This window comes from Crassostrea angulata, chromosome 8 (assembly GCF_025612915.1).
Source record: "Crassostrea angulata isolate pt1a10 chromosome 8, ASM2561291v2, whole genome shotgun sequence".
NCBI lineage: Eukaryota > Metazoa > Mollusca > Bivalvia > Ostreida > Ostreidae > Magallana > Magallana angulata.
Window position 1 is genome coordinate 9,697,087 of NC_069118.1, and position 14,679 is coordinate 9,711,765.

At 31.9% G+C, this 14,679-nt stretch overlaps 1 pseudogene; it reads right to left on the bottom strand.

Annotated features, from left to right (window-relative positions):
• Nucleotides 1-5,327: 5,327 nt before the first annotated feature.
• LOC128159540 (fibropellin-1-like) overlaps nt 5,328-14,679 on the bottom strand; it is a 39,216-nt pseudogene continuing 29,864 nt past the window's right edge.

Below are 14,679 nucleotides of genomic sequence, written 5' to 3' on the forward strand. Positions count from 1 at the left end.
GTGTTCTACAAATTTTATTATCAAGTTAAATTATATACACAAGGTAATTTTCGTATCTTTTTTTTCTTTGAATAATCTTTTTAATTTTCAATTAATTGTCACATATTGTGACGATCATATCTATCTATACTTATACCTATACATAGTTTGATGTAGCTTAACCACTTAATTGTACATATCAAAATATAAAGCTACTACAGATTATTTGATTGAATGATATCAGCTCGCAGAGATCAAAAAACTGGTTACATGTACATAGTCATGTTATTTATAAACTAGAAACACAGTCTAAATATTTAACTGTTATAGTCAACATCAGACACTTGTACAGTCAGAAAAATGTAAAGAACGACAGGGATGTGATATTATTTTAATAAATTATAAAGCATGAATGAAAAAGAAAATAATATTCAGGTTGTCTCTGTCGTCTTGAAACAAGGTCGTCTCTGTCAAAATAAACAAAGTTTGTTATAGTTCTTAAACATTCTTTATTATATAAAAGCCATTAGATGCATTGCTGTTTGTCCTTCTGATGGACATGGTGTGCTCAAATAATCACTCATTCCCTGTTTATTTTAGACTTGGAATACAATTTGTTAATTTATAGTTATAGCTTTTAGTGTTTGCGTGTGTGCTTCGCGGTTAAGAGAGGGTAAAGTGACCAAAATTATGTTATATTACTTAAAAAACGTTGAATTTAAATCAAATTCTTAACTATGATTCTCAGTAATGTTTCAACAATCTCTAGATCTGCAATTACCTATTCTTAGAATATGAAGTAAGTTATAATAAATGCTTTTCAAGAGAAAAGCAATATTTGATGGTTACATCAGTTTTATTACATTTACAAGATCATTGCAATGTAGCTGAATGCGTTTAAAAAAGCATACGTATATCATTATTTTGATAGTATATTGTAACATTTGCTTACAATATATGCTACAAATATTCTTGTTTGTAAATTAAGCCTTTTTTACACATTTAAACAAATCACATTTTTTAAAAAATGTTTTTTTCTGTAGAATTTATAAATTGATAAATTTAACGTACATTATCAATGGCAGCATTAGACAATGCATCACAGATAGACACACACTCGGTACCGTTTTACCATTGACATCCTACATTATCACCATCAGCATCAACAACCGAGATAACAATTTCATTTACAGCCGTATTGCGCTCTGCGTAAAAATCATTGAGAGAGAGAGAGAGAGAGAGAGAGGGAGAGAGAGAAAGAGAGAGAGAGGGAGAGAGAGAAAGAGAGAGAAAGAGAGAGCAATCAAGTTTTGCAATATAGGCAAATTCCTATACAAAAAAGTTCATAAGAATATTCGAAATATCAATGACACTGAATTCATTAAAAAAAATAACTAACCTGTTTGTTGGCTTGCCACTTGTCATGGGGCTTGTGTTTGGTTGACTTTTCTTCTTGCTAGATAAACAATAGCGCCAATGAACCTGCTCCGTGGCGAACTGTAACTAAGAGTCACCTAGGCACTACCTTTAAATCTAAAAGACACTTTTTTTATATGTTCACTTTATGTCTTAACTAGTTATCTTATTTAAAAAGGACTTATTAGCCACCAAGTGACGAAAGAGATTTGTTCAAGATGAGTATTCCTTTTCGTTACGGTACATATGAGTAACTTGTTTTAATGGACAATCACTCCACCTTGTAGGGACCAATTCCTGGAAGAGTATATGTGAATGTTCTTTCTCCTTGTTCCAAGTTTTCTGATTGACTGGCACCAGTACATACGTAATTTGCATTAGCAATATTTACTGTCGAATTATTATTTTATATTATTTGGGGTTAAATCCTGGTCCTTGACCGTAAGCCCAACCAAGTTTTAACGTAGATTTCTGAAAAGACTCATGTGTTCAAAGACGGTATTAAGGAAATACTTGTCTCATTCTTTTTTATGGTATCAAAATCTGATTTCGTGATTAGAATACAAAACATTTGTCAGTTTGTTCAATGGCAGCACTACAAGCTAAAGATATGAACACTAAACAAAAACAATCTATAGTATTCAAACACAATGTTTGCCAATATAAGTCATATTTTAGATCCATATTAAAATGACGACAAAATCGAAGCAAAAAAATTGTATTGCATGTTTGAATCAAAGAGAACTCAAATCTTATTTAATGCGTCACTATCATTTCTGACGCGTTTGATGTAGAGGTTTTCTGGGATTGAGCCAAGGGAATGTGTAAATTTCATAACAATAAGAATAAAATGAAAAGGAAGACTATATGCATTGGATGAGAGTTGATTTTTTAGCAACCCCTTATGGCATTTATGCACTGTGGATGCATATTTTGATATGTTGACCTCTGGACTCATTTGATAAATGGTTCCGCAACGTTTAGAAAATTGACCAAATGCTAACTATTTGGTTATGCATCGAAAGCATATTTGGTATCAAAATGTATTTTAAAATCGAAATTGTACCAAGAATAAAGGTAAATGATTTGTCAAAGCATGGTATATCAGTCTTTAGCCTCTACCTAAATTTGGTTACAGGGCTTCATGGACATAATAACCATGCATTTTGTTTTCTATATATTATTTATGTGAGTGAGAAGAAGATTTTCTGTGATTTGATACATTTTCACTATATGGTCATATTGGCCTCGCCCAAAGGCCCCAACCCTTGACCCATGAGACAAACATTTAACAATTTTGGGGGTGGGCTTCATGAATATCAGATTAATGCATTCAGTTTATATCCCACCACTGGGAGTGGAGAAGAAGATTTTCTAAGATTAAATAAATTTTAACTATATGGCCATATTGGTCCCGCCCTAGGGCCTAAACCGTTGGCACCATATTGGTCCCGCCCTAGGGCCTAAACCGTTGGCACCGGGGCAATGATTTTCACAATTAAGGCAGAGGGCTTCATAAACATAACCGTACCCTAGGGCCTGAACCCCTGACCCAAGGACCATAAATTTCACAATTTAGAGATGAGCTTCATGAAAATCACAACGATGCACTTAGTTTTTCCAAAATGTGGGAGTGGAGAAGATTTTGAAAATGAGGCCGGGTGGTAAGGTAAAAAATTTCACAATTTACATTCCTCTTATTCTAGATATGATTCAGACCAAAAATGGTAACAATTGGCCTTGTAGTCTTCGAGAAAATATGTAAAAAATGTAAAATTGTTAACGGACGACACATGACGAACAACACACGACGATGGACGAAGATCAATGGCAATAGGTCAACTGAGTGTTGTGCCACCTTTAATGCAGTCTGTTTTTGTGAATTTGATTCTCTGGAGGACCTAGAGCAAAAGGGAGTTACATCAAAGCTAAAAAATAACAAAACTTTATCTAGTCATTATTCTAACGGAAAATCTATGATATTGAAACATACTGCTGCCGATCGATTGATATGTTTTCCTACTTAATCGTAATTACAAGATACTAACGATATACTAAGTCTAATACTGGTGTAAGAACCACCAAGGGTTACAACTGATCATATGCTTTAAGCTATTTAATGTTGTTACAGCTTTAAAATTCAAATAGGGCGGTTAAGGTATGCATATGGTGGTAGTTGGCAGAATCAAAGTGAACACTGCAGAGTTTATGTGAGAGTTCCTGTGATTGTAAGAATAAAGGCTAAATTAGGGATGAAAAGTCTTCTAGTATTTCTTAATAAACCATTGTAGCTTTGATACTTACATTTAAAGGGACACGGCCACGATTTTGGTCAAATTCTATTTTACAATGCTTTAGAAATGCATTATTAAATGATCAAATAAAATTTAAGAGTCATTCGTAAAGTTATAAGGAAGATACAGGGCTCACAATTCTTTGTCATGTAAACAAGGCTCGTGCCCTGTTTTTGTTTACATAGGTTCAATATACCAGTAAAAAAATCATTTTTCCAGCTTCCTTGTCTATCTTTTTATTGATTTTAAGCATAGATACACAGTTCCTAACGTTTAACACATTCAATTTAAGTTTAAAACTGAAACTTTTACTTCAACGTTCAAAATGTTAACAAACGCTTTGAATTTAAAGCTCTGTTACTCGCTTATAACTCAACAAATGACACTTAAATTTCGGTTGTCTATTTAAAATGCCTCCCCGAAGCATTGCAAATATTAAAAAATGGAAAATAAAATTTTAACCAAAATCGTGACCATGCCCGTGTAAGGCTAAATACATCTGTACATCAGTGTCAAAGTGAGCTAGAGACGTCAGCTGATTAATGACAACAGGTCTGTAGCCAGGATTTTTTGCATAGTTAGCTTGTCCGGGGCAGGTTAGTTAGATTGCTAGTCTGAAACGTTGGTTAGGACATTTATCTCAGATATTTCAGTTAAGGTGGCAGGGGACAGTTTTTTTTTATACAATTCATTGTAGCCAATGGATGCATGTCTTCGGAACTCTGTAACTAGAAACAAATACCTTTAATTCACTCTTTATAAGGCCAATCACCAATTTCTGAAGAAAATTACTAGTCAAAACCTGTAAAATTCTCTACATACTGGTTTTGGTGAGATTTTGACCCTTTCATATTTTGCCAATTTTTCATGATTTTTCAGCTTTTTAGACCTCCCCCAGCTAATTCCCTGCAGAGGGTTGACCTTCCGTACCGCGTGCATGTTGCACTATCACATGTCAGAAACTTACCGGTGTATAGTTTACATTGTCCCATCCACCTACTTTTCGTGTTATTTTACCTCCCGTCTGTAACTTGCAATTTCACTGTGTAAAGTCAGCACAACAGCCATAGCCGCAGGTTTCGCATTTTACTTCTGATTCTCATGTACCTAACATAAGGGGCCTACATATTGCATATCAATTTCAACAAGAGACACCCCTCTAACTAATGATTATCATTAAAAATCATTTCATGAATTTTAGCAACACTCATAAGCCTTCAAGTACAGCAATTCTCAATTTTACAAAAATATTGACGGGTACTTTATTCGAAACTGTCCCTTGCTACCTAAGGGTGCATTGTTAAGGTTTGGGCTTAAGATAATTCTCTTTGAAATTAAGTTTGATTAAAACAGTAAATATTTTTGTTGGGGAAATTTGTTAATGAAATCAGTAATTAAACACTTTTATCTAATTTACTTTTAAAACTCTCGAACAATATGTTTTTATATAAACTAAGCGCACAGTAGAATCCCGGGTTTAACTGGGTACGTTTTCATAGAAAAATTGCAACCGCTCGGCAGGACACTCATTTCACGTTCATACATACGTGTATTACAAATATTACACAATATTAACTCACATCTCTCACAATCGTCACAATCATAAATCTAATCAATGATAAAAAAATGACTAAACAATCAATAAAAATCATAATATATTTTATTCAATCTTTTTTATGTAACATCTGACATTATTAATGAATCTATTGATTCAGTCTCTTTCAAAAAATGGCATCTCATCCAGTCTTGTAATGTTTTTAAAACCTCCTGAATGGAATTTTTCTATTAAACCTGAAATAGAGCAAGAAGCGACGTTATGTTTTTCGTTATGGAAATATTTATTTCTTTTTTGTAGTATAAGATGATAGAGAAATAAAAAAAAACCTCACAAAACTTTTGATTGCATATCAGCTTGATGGATATCACCAAAATACGCCAACCTAGTTTAGAAATAAACATACATTTAAAACATACTAGTTTTAAAAAAAAACCCACGTATTTTGCCGATAACTTGAAATAAAATATATTCAAAATTATGTAAAAGTAATATACAAAAAGCGGTTAAATTATTCTTACCAGTTGTGATCCATATCTTTGTACGTTTTTCTTTTGAAAATACAGGTAAAAACGCAAATGGCAATCAGACTCAGCATTACAAAAGTTAAAATGATCAGGGCAAGTTTCCACTCTATCAGGTTACAATGGTAGTCATTGATACGATCTTCACAATCAAACAGAAATATACATGGGCCGGTTTCGCATTCATTTATATCTAAAAAAAAAAACATTTACAATTTTATCTCATATTGGTCGCACTCAAGAGGTATATTGTCATATTCTAAATGCAATAATACACTTAACTTATTTAACACATTTAAATTCATTCTTTTAATAAGTTTTTTATCACTTATATAAAAAGGTGTAATTATATATATTTGTTTAAGGGGAGATATCATGACATATGGTACAATAATCTATTACATTTAAAGTTATTATTGAGGTATATAGCAATATTTGATACCTATTTGACACTGGTCACCTGTGAACCCGGAGAGACAGGTGCAGTTGAAGAAGTTGACAAGATCATTACATGTAGCCTGGTTCTCACATGGATTGCTGGCGCATTCATTTATGTCTGAAATTGACGCAATTCCCTAGATTTTAAGTTGCATCCTATATTGTTACAAAAGAGTTATTTTGGGAATTGACTAAGCTAATGTAAGAGATATTTATAATTAGTTCTTCTGTATATATTATCCGTAAAATATGAAGATTATCATTTATATAAGCATACATTTTTTGCTTATCCTGTTATTTGAATCTTTATAAATATAAAAGAATAATGACTATTAATTCCGTTATTAATTTAACCTTATTCTGCTTTGCTTAATTAGTTATATTTAAAGTAACCTATCATTATTTTCTTCTAAAAAATACTAATTAGCTTAACGGTTAAATGATAATTATCAATAAAGTTTGTGTTTCTATTCAATTTGCCAATTATTATTTCTATAATAATCATATTCTTTTCTAACCATCAAGTATAACAAAGCAAAGCAATAATCTTTTAAACACGTTTGAGTGTGATGATCGGTTTATAATAACAACGATGATTTCAAAGATATTACTCGCTAAAGATAGTACCAATTTCACATCGACTTCCGGTATATCCAGGCACACACATACATTCAAATCTATTAATCAGGTCAAGGCACGACCCGTCATTATGACAAGGTCCACTTGTACATTCATTAATATCTGTGAATAAAAAAATTAAAACGATTATAAGTATACTTTTTCAGTACATATAGAAAAACAACGAAAATCAAAACATTTTTTTTTTGTTACATCTGATTTTGAATTCTTAATGGATAAAAATATACTACCAATTTCACATTGATTTCCGGTATATCCGGGCACACACTGACATTCAAATCTGTTAATCAGGTCAAGGCACGTCCCGCCATTTTGACAAGGTCCACTTAAACATTCATTTTTATCTGTTTTATGGAAACAAAATAAAGATTATTTGACATTATTTGAAAATATCATTAGATTTAAAAAGAGCGAAAATCAACAATATTGATCGTTTTATTTTTGTTCATATTTTTAATGAGTGAAAAGATATACCTATTTCACAAAATTGGCCCGTGAATCCGAGGACACATGTACATGACATTGTGTAGTTCAGTGTTAAACTTTTTCTAACACACGTACCATTGTTTTGACAAGGCCCACTTATACAGGGACTTACGTCTGAAAACCACTTAGATATCATTATTTTTAATTGTGATGATAATGAATTACATTGAATAAGAATTCATGTAGAAATTTACTCATTTTAACTTCTGCTCATTACAAAAACCACACACTTTATCATATATACAATGCATTATACATTAAGTTATACTCCATTGCCTTAGGAATGCTGGCATTAGTTTTCATTGGTAAATTAACCTGTATTATGAGATGGTCCCTATAGAGAGCCAGACAGTAGATTTTCTTGAAAATTCGCAGATATACTAGAGTTTGTGTAAACTACATATGATTAAAAAAGAAAGAGTTTTGCTATTGTAGTTTTTACCCCCAAAAAAGACCACCTTATCGGCCTCCTTAAATGTATTGAAGTTATAGTTTTTTATATTGTTTTCAAAGTCACAAGAGTTGTCATTGAAATTGATTATATGTGTTTTCGATAGTTTTCAATTAATGCTTACCGTTTACATTTACATTAATGCATCGCGATTCACTTGTTTTCCTATATAAAAATAAAAAGTTTTTAAAGCACATGATATATCTTACAATAATTTGGAAAGGTGGAAGGATATTATGTTGCAATAAATAATTGATACATTTGAAATATTCTAGTCTACCTTTGAAAATTTACATATAGACAATCATTATTTAAAAAAGTTGTAACGACCCTATAGAGTCCTCTGCCAAAGCGCAAACAATGTGGATTCCTATTTGGTTTTGCTGTGGCGTCCATGATGTAGTGACAAAAACACTCCCGGGTTGAGAAGGAACAGATTGAAGAGAAGTATAAGTCATCCCAGCAGGTGAGGTGATATCTACCTTTGTAATTCTGTTTAAAGAACAGAAAAGTATATTAGTACTACTATATCCAACAGGTAAATGAAACTACAGATACGACACCAAAACGTTTAAACTCCATATTGATATTATTAGAATTGAGAATGAACTTGTTACCTTCTGGTATTAGTGACGTAGAAAGAGAGATGGAAGATCTGCAAAATGTCAGTTTGAATGGTTGAACCTTGCGCTGGTGTTGGACTTATAAAACGAGGCTTGTCGTTACAATTTACTGATACAGGTGGAGTTTGTACTAAAAACTAAAATAACAAGTTTTCCTCAGCAAAGATCAATACCGAAATCAAACGTATCGTATAAACATGAAAGTATATTCTTTCAAAAAGCACAATAATACAAACGGAATTGTAATTTATCAATACCTGTAAATTAACTGTCGACATCTTAGTACTTGAGGTATAAACCTGGGATCCAATAGTTATGGTGGACTTCGGATAGTCCTCTACAGAAACTGCGACCGCATATTTCCCATTTGATGTGTATTTGCAGGAAATGATATTGTGCAGGTATTCTGCATTAATACAAAAATAGAAGAAAAATACAATATAATTAAAACGAATACTAATAATACATATGCTTCACATTGTAATATGACGAATTTGTTTTCCAAACATTAAATACATACAGACAAAGTAAAGTAGAACAATACCGAAGGAACTTAATAACATGAGTTAACCACTTCTAAAAAGTATTGTCGATGCAGTTAAAACCGTTTTACCAATGGCATTATTTCACATATATCTATTGGTTTTTTTGTGTCCGATGTTATTGATTTTACATCTTTTCTGAAATATTTTGACATCAGTATGATGAGTTTATCTATTCTTTCATATTTTTAATGCTTAACCCTTTTGTTTTGCTTAATTTATTCAAAATTTAGAAATTTACTTTTTTGCCATTATCAATGTATTAAGTTAGTATCTTTTATAATTAACTCTAGAATGTGATTATTTTTTATGACTGCTCGTAACAATATGTAGATTTAATGCATTTGGAAATTGTGTCATTGACACAATCATTTGTGGCCGTCTGACTTCCAACTAGCGGGTCCCGATGTCGAATACGACACGGCATTACCCCCTAACACATGTTCATTTTCTTTTTAATTGCGATCAAACAAGATAATTATTTCCTTTTTAAATATTTACTAGTTTGTGCTTGTTTGAGAAATTTTACCAAAGGCATTGATTACCATGAACACTAGAGTTGTTCTTTAATTTGTAATACTCACACTATCAATCGTTGCTGACGGTAGAGCATTGCAGATAGAGACGCACTCTGACCCTGTCGACCAGCGACATCTCACGGTGTCCCCATCGTCATCAACAACTGGGATACGTATCGTGGCCTGACACCCATACTGAAGTCTAAGCGATAATGGAAACACAAGAGTACTGCATTTAGTTATTCTAATAATGAAGGGCCCGGTACGTTTCGTTTACAAGTAGACTTTACACAGTCTTATACATTATGTAATTTTTTATAATTTCAGAAGTGTTTTATACACAAAATCAACTTAGCTAAACCAAGCATAGAACGCGTATTCAAAAAATTTAAAATCATACTTTATTTGTACAATATTCATATTTTTGGCATAACATCTAATCTTAATGTAAAATGATAGAATCATAACCATTTATAGCTAGCTAAGAGAAAGTATATTTTGTTGGTCGGTATAAATAGATCAAAGACAATTTAAAAAATAAGAATTAAAATACCGCATTCCATCAGCATACACGTAGCTATGAAATTTTTGAAATCGAATACTTTTCAAAGTTTATGAAAAATGAAAAATATTTTTTGGACATTTTTTTGTTATACAACGAAGTGATGAAGTGGTACATTTCTTACACAAATACATTAATGATACCTTATGATTGTGATGATACATTGTTTAATACATGTAACATTGCTAAAATAATTAAATATTAGGTTTGAATACATACGTATACATTGGTTTCCCCGTTGTGACTGGACTTCTGTTCTTGGTATGAGTATCACTACGATCTGCTAAATAAACAACAGTTCCCACGGACCAACTTCCCGCATTTCCATAATCCAATGAAACCCAGGCACCACCGATGAACCTAAACAAATTGAATTGAATTGTATCGGAATAAAATGTCACAAATAGGTCAATTATTAATATGTTACTTTTCTATTTTGTGAAAGTAAATCCACCTACTCAACAGTATATGGTCCAATTCCAGGAAATGTATGAATAAATGTGTTTTCTCCTTGTTCCCAATCATCGCTCACACTTGCCCCTGTACATATATAGTTGGTGTTTGCAAGTTTAACAGTCCCATTACAACCACTGGTGCATGTCCAAAACAATGAATTATGTCCAGTTACAAGTTGTCCAACTTTACTAGGGGTACAACCCGGACCATTTCCATAAGTCCATCCTAATTTAAAGGAAAACCGAACCTGTGAAAGACACGTCTTTGATTCGTTAAAACATCAATAAAAACTAAGCAAATGTTAGTCACAATACTCAATATCATTAGTCATCAATTTTGAGCTTGTTAAAAAAATCCTTTTGAATTTCTAAATCTGTTTTTGAAATACGGAAATAACAGAAAAAGAATGAATGTAAAGAAGGATATTCTTTTGATAGAATTTTTAACAAGTCGAAATCAATCTAAACCTCATTCCCATTTCCAGTAGGTTTCCAGCTAATAGTGCCGCCTCTAAAATGACTAGCTTCTATCGGCAATTCTAATAGTGATAATGAAATACACAATAATAAATGTCGTCCCGACATGTTTAAAAAAACCGCTGATATTAACATATGATTGTCTATCTTTGCTATCTGGGAACTTCAGGTATCCTGTCGAGGGCTTTTATACAGTTAATAAACCAGGAAGAATTCCAAAGATGTGCAAATTGATAAGATACATGTATTAGGAAATAAATCTACAGTACGACATATGTTTAGCAAGTTCCGTGTACATAAGTCTTAAAGAATTTCACCTTACGTGACCCATTCATTATTTAAATAACCAATAGATAAGTTTCTATATTGCCAAAAGAAAGTAAATTGATTTAGTGGCTTATCAAAAGACAGGAAAATACCCCATTATACTTTCTAAACAAGGTGGACATGAACCATTTAGTCAAATAAAATCTTGAATGTGCAGATAGATTCACGCTATTAAGTAATGATTAGTTACATTTTAGTCACAATTCAATTGACATAGTCACCCCTGCGAATGTGTTCGGAATGTTTTCTTTATCGTTGCTAAGTTTGTAATAAATCTAGAGGTGCTCGAATGAAAATTCACGAGACTTCACCGAGATTTGTTCAGTTCCTGTGAGATTTCGAGCGGAAGTAAAAGTGTTTGGATAATATTCTCAAAATACGTAAGTACTGGTCGATTTTCATTTCATATCCTACTTTGATTAATGTTAAACCATCAACATCTTTTAAAATGTCTTATTTCACCATCTAGCGTTTTTTTTAAAAGTTAAACGATGATACTCGAAACAGAGTTATCGTTCGTGTTCAACCACGTGCAGAGTGGTTGATAATATGAACATTGGGTTGCTTAATAAAATCATAGCCATGTTTGATGCTTATGGTGTGCAATTCCATGTTTTTAGAAAAATAATGGGTGTCTGTTTTGCATAAAAACTTAGTATATCGAGCCATTTTCAATGAACATTCTGCATAAAATAATATAATCTGTTTCACTATTAATGCTATAACTAGGTCAGGCGCGGATCAAAAATTAATCCTCAGGTGGATCTCTACAAGCATGTTAATTGTTGCAACAGCAGACAAAAACTAATTTTTGTATTGTTGCATTTATTTCTAGAACACATTTTATCCACCAATTAATGAAGATAAAGTTTAAAATCAATAAACCTGTAGATTTTATATTTTATTAAAAGTACCTAGATTCAATGAAATAGGCTATAAACACGAGGCATGATTTTTACTGCGTACCTGAAAGGGTCAAATAAAATCACGTGGTCTAAAATTTAAATGACAATAACATTCGCAGGGGTGATAGTGACCAAGCTTATCCCAGTTTTTTCTTTAAACAAAACACTATGTTTAGTCTTAAATACTGTTAATTTCGCCAAAACATTATTTTTGGTAGTCCCTTATCAAAACTGCCAAAACAATCGCATTAAAATTACAATCGTGTTTCAAATTAATACCTGACTTGAAAAATTAAAGTATTTGAAGTTTTCGGTAGAAACGTTTTCCTTGATTCAAAATAATGCAGCAGAAGCAAAACAATGCTATTTGCTGATAAATTGAAGAGACACATTTGTTACTTTAATTTTTTTTTTAAATTTGATTCAAACAAATACATTTTGGCTGCAATAAAACAACTGCTCCTTAGGTATTTTTTACCGGAAGAAAGTTACAGCTTCTGTAAATTGCCATACTCATACTGTCTGAGTGAAAAAAAAATCTGCAGTACATAAATGCAGAATTTTTTTAAAAAACCCATTAAGGTGGCTCTATACACCCACAGTTTATTCCAATTTTCAATAGCAGACCACAAAACATATACTTATCAAATATTAAAATGACGATAGGGATACTATAGGTAATTTTAAAGAATTTTTTAATGTTTTTTCGTGTTTTTGTAAAATATTTTTTAAAAAGACAGCTATCAACAAATTGAGAGAAATTATTTTGTCATATGATGGATATTTCCTTCGGACACATAAAAAAATATAACACTTCTTAACATTCAAAAATGTTATTATTGCAATTTTTTTTAGTATTTCCCCAAAACATAATTTTTCATATTTTCTTACTCTGTTGACAAATCATCTGAAAAAGTTGCTTGATGTTATAAGAAAATGTATTTTAATAAATGTGACATAAAAAATTGAATGAAAACCATTGCAAATAAACACAATTTTTTTTTTAAATTTTATTTGGTATGAAAGTTCCTCATGTAAGGGTTATCGTTCCTAAGTCCCAAGGCCCAAACACCTTGGGGACCATTCATTTCTGAGTTTAAGAAAATTTCCTAAATATAATGTTGGAATGATAAATACATACATATTTTATTATAGACTTTGCCCTGTATAAGTGAATAAATTCGCTTTAATGCAAAACTAAATAAAGGGGAACATTGACTAGGCAAATAGGATTTATGTATCCCAACCTGAGAGAAATTCAAAGCAACCCTCTCATCCCCGTTAGGTGTCGATATTAATGTGCATTAAAGTATATTATAATTGAAATATTTTCACCTGTTTAGAATTTTCTTTCACGGTATTCAACTAAAAAATACGTTTTAGAAGTTTTTGGAAAGTTAAAAAATTTATTGTTCTCAACGGGAATCGAACTCATGACCTACTGGTTTGTAGCTAACCCACTAAACCACTGCGCTACGGTGTAACATATCGATGATGCTAAAGAAACTTTTTAAAAATTTATACTTGATTTTATTGTTTATTTCGATAAATAATACCACACAACGTGAAGGTGTCACATACCACATTACTTGTAAGTAATGAATTTTCCAATTATCAAATTAAATCTATCCATTTAACAAATTTTTCAATATAGCGGTTCCCATACAATTCACCTCAGTTTAAATCAGCCAGTACCGGAAATACATGTTTCCAGATTTACTTTTTTGCGTACTGCGTCATCAAAAAGTGGTGTATAGAGCCACCTTAATCGTGAAAATTCTTTTCTTTTGTAAAGCATGACGCATTTATATCGTTGAAATGTACCTTTAGTTCTTATTCTAAGTCCAGTAAATAAAAATCGGATGATCAATAAAGCAAGAAGGAATTTGTGTGCATACTTATGTTTCTACATCTCCTGGCACAAGAGTTCATAAGAACTGTAGAAGAGATCTATATATACACAAAGAAATCCGTCGCCACATAAAAATCCATAAACGAGAGTTTAAAAAAAATTCTCTGCGTTCTAAAACGATTTTTTAAAAAAGATCATGGTTTTCTCTTTTCGCGGCCTTAAAAAATTGATAGAAACAAACGGATTTGGATTATTTTTCTATAAGTACATTTGATTTTTCATTGTACAATAAATTCAATATGTTAAAAAAGATAGGGAAGAGAAGTAAGTAACATGGTAGAGTTTAGAAGATACTTCCCACCTGCGGATGCTGTTAACCATCAAGTATACTACGTAAATATTTCAGCCCAAGCGAAATACGAAAAACCAGAGACTGTGCGTGGGAAGACCGGAAAATGTAAATCGAAAAATGCTGTGACATATGTTTAAATGCACAGTTGCAGAGATTCATCACAAGTTTCGCCATCAAACAAAAGAAAAAGCTCCAAAGAAAAACAGATTAGAATCATAAAAACAGGTACTAAGGCAATGACCTTAGATGAGTCGAGAACAACAATTGGATGTTTAGAGAAGACA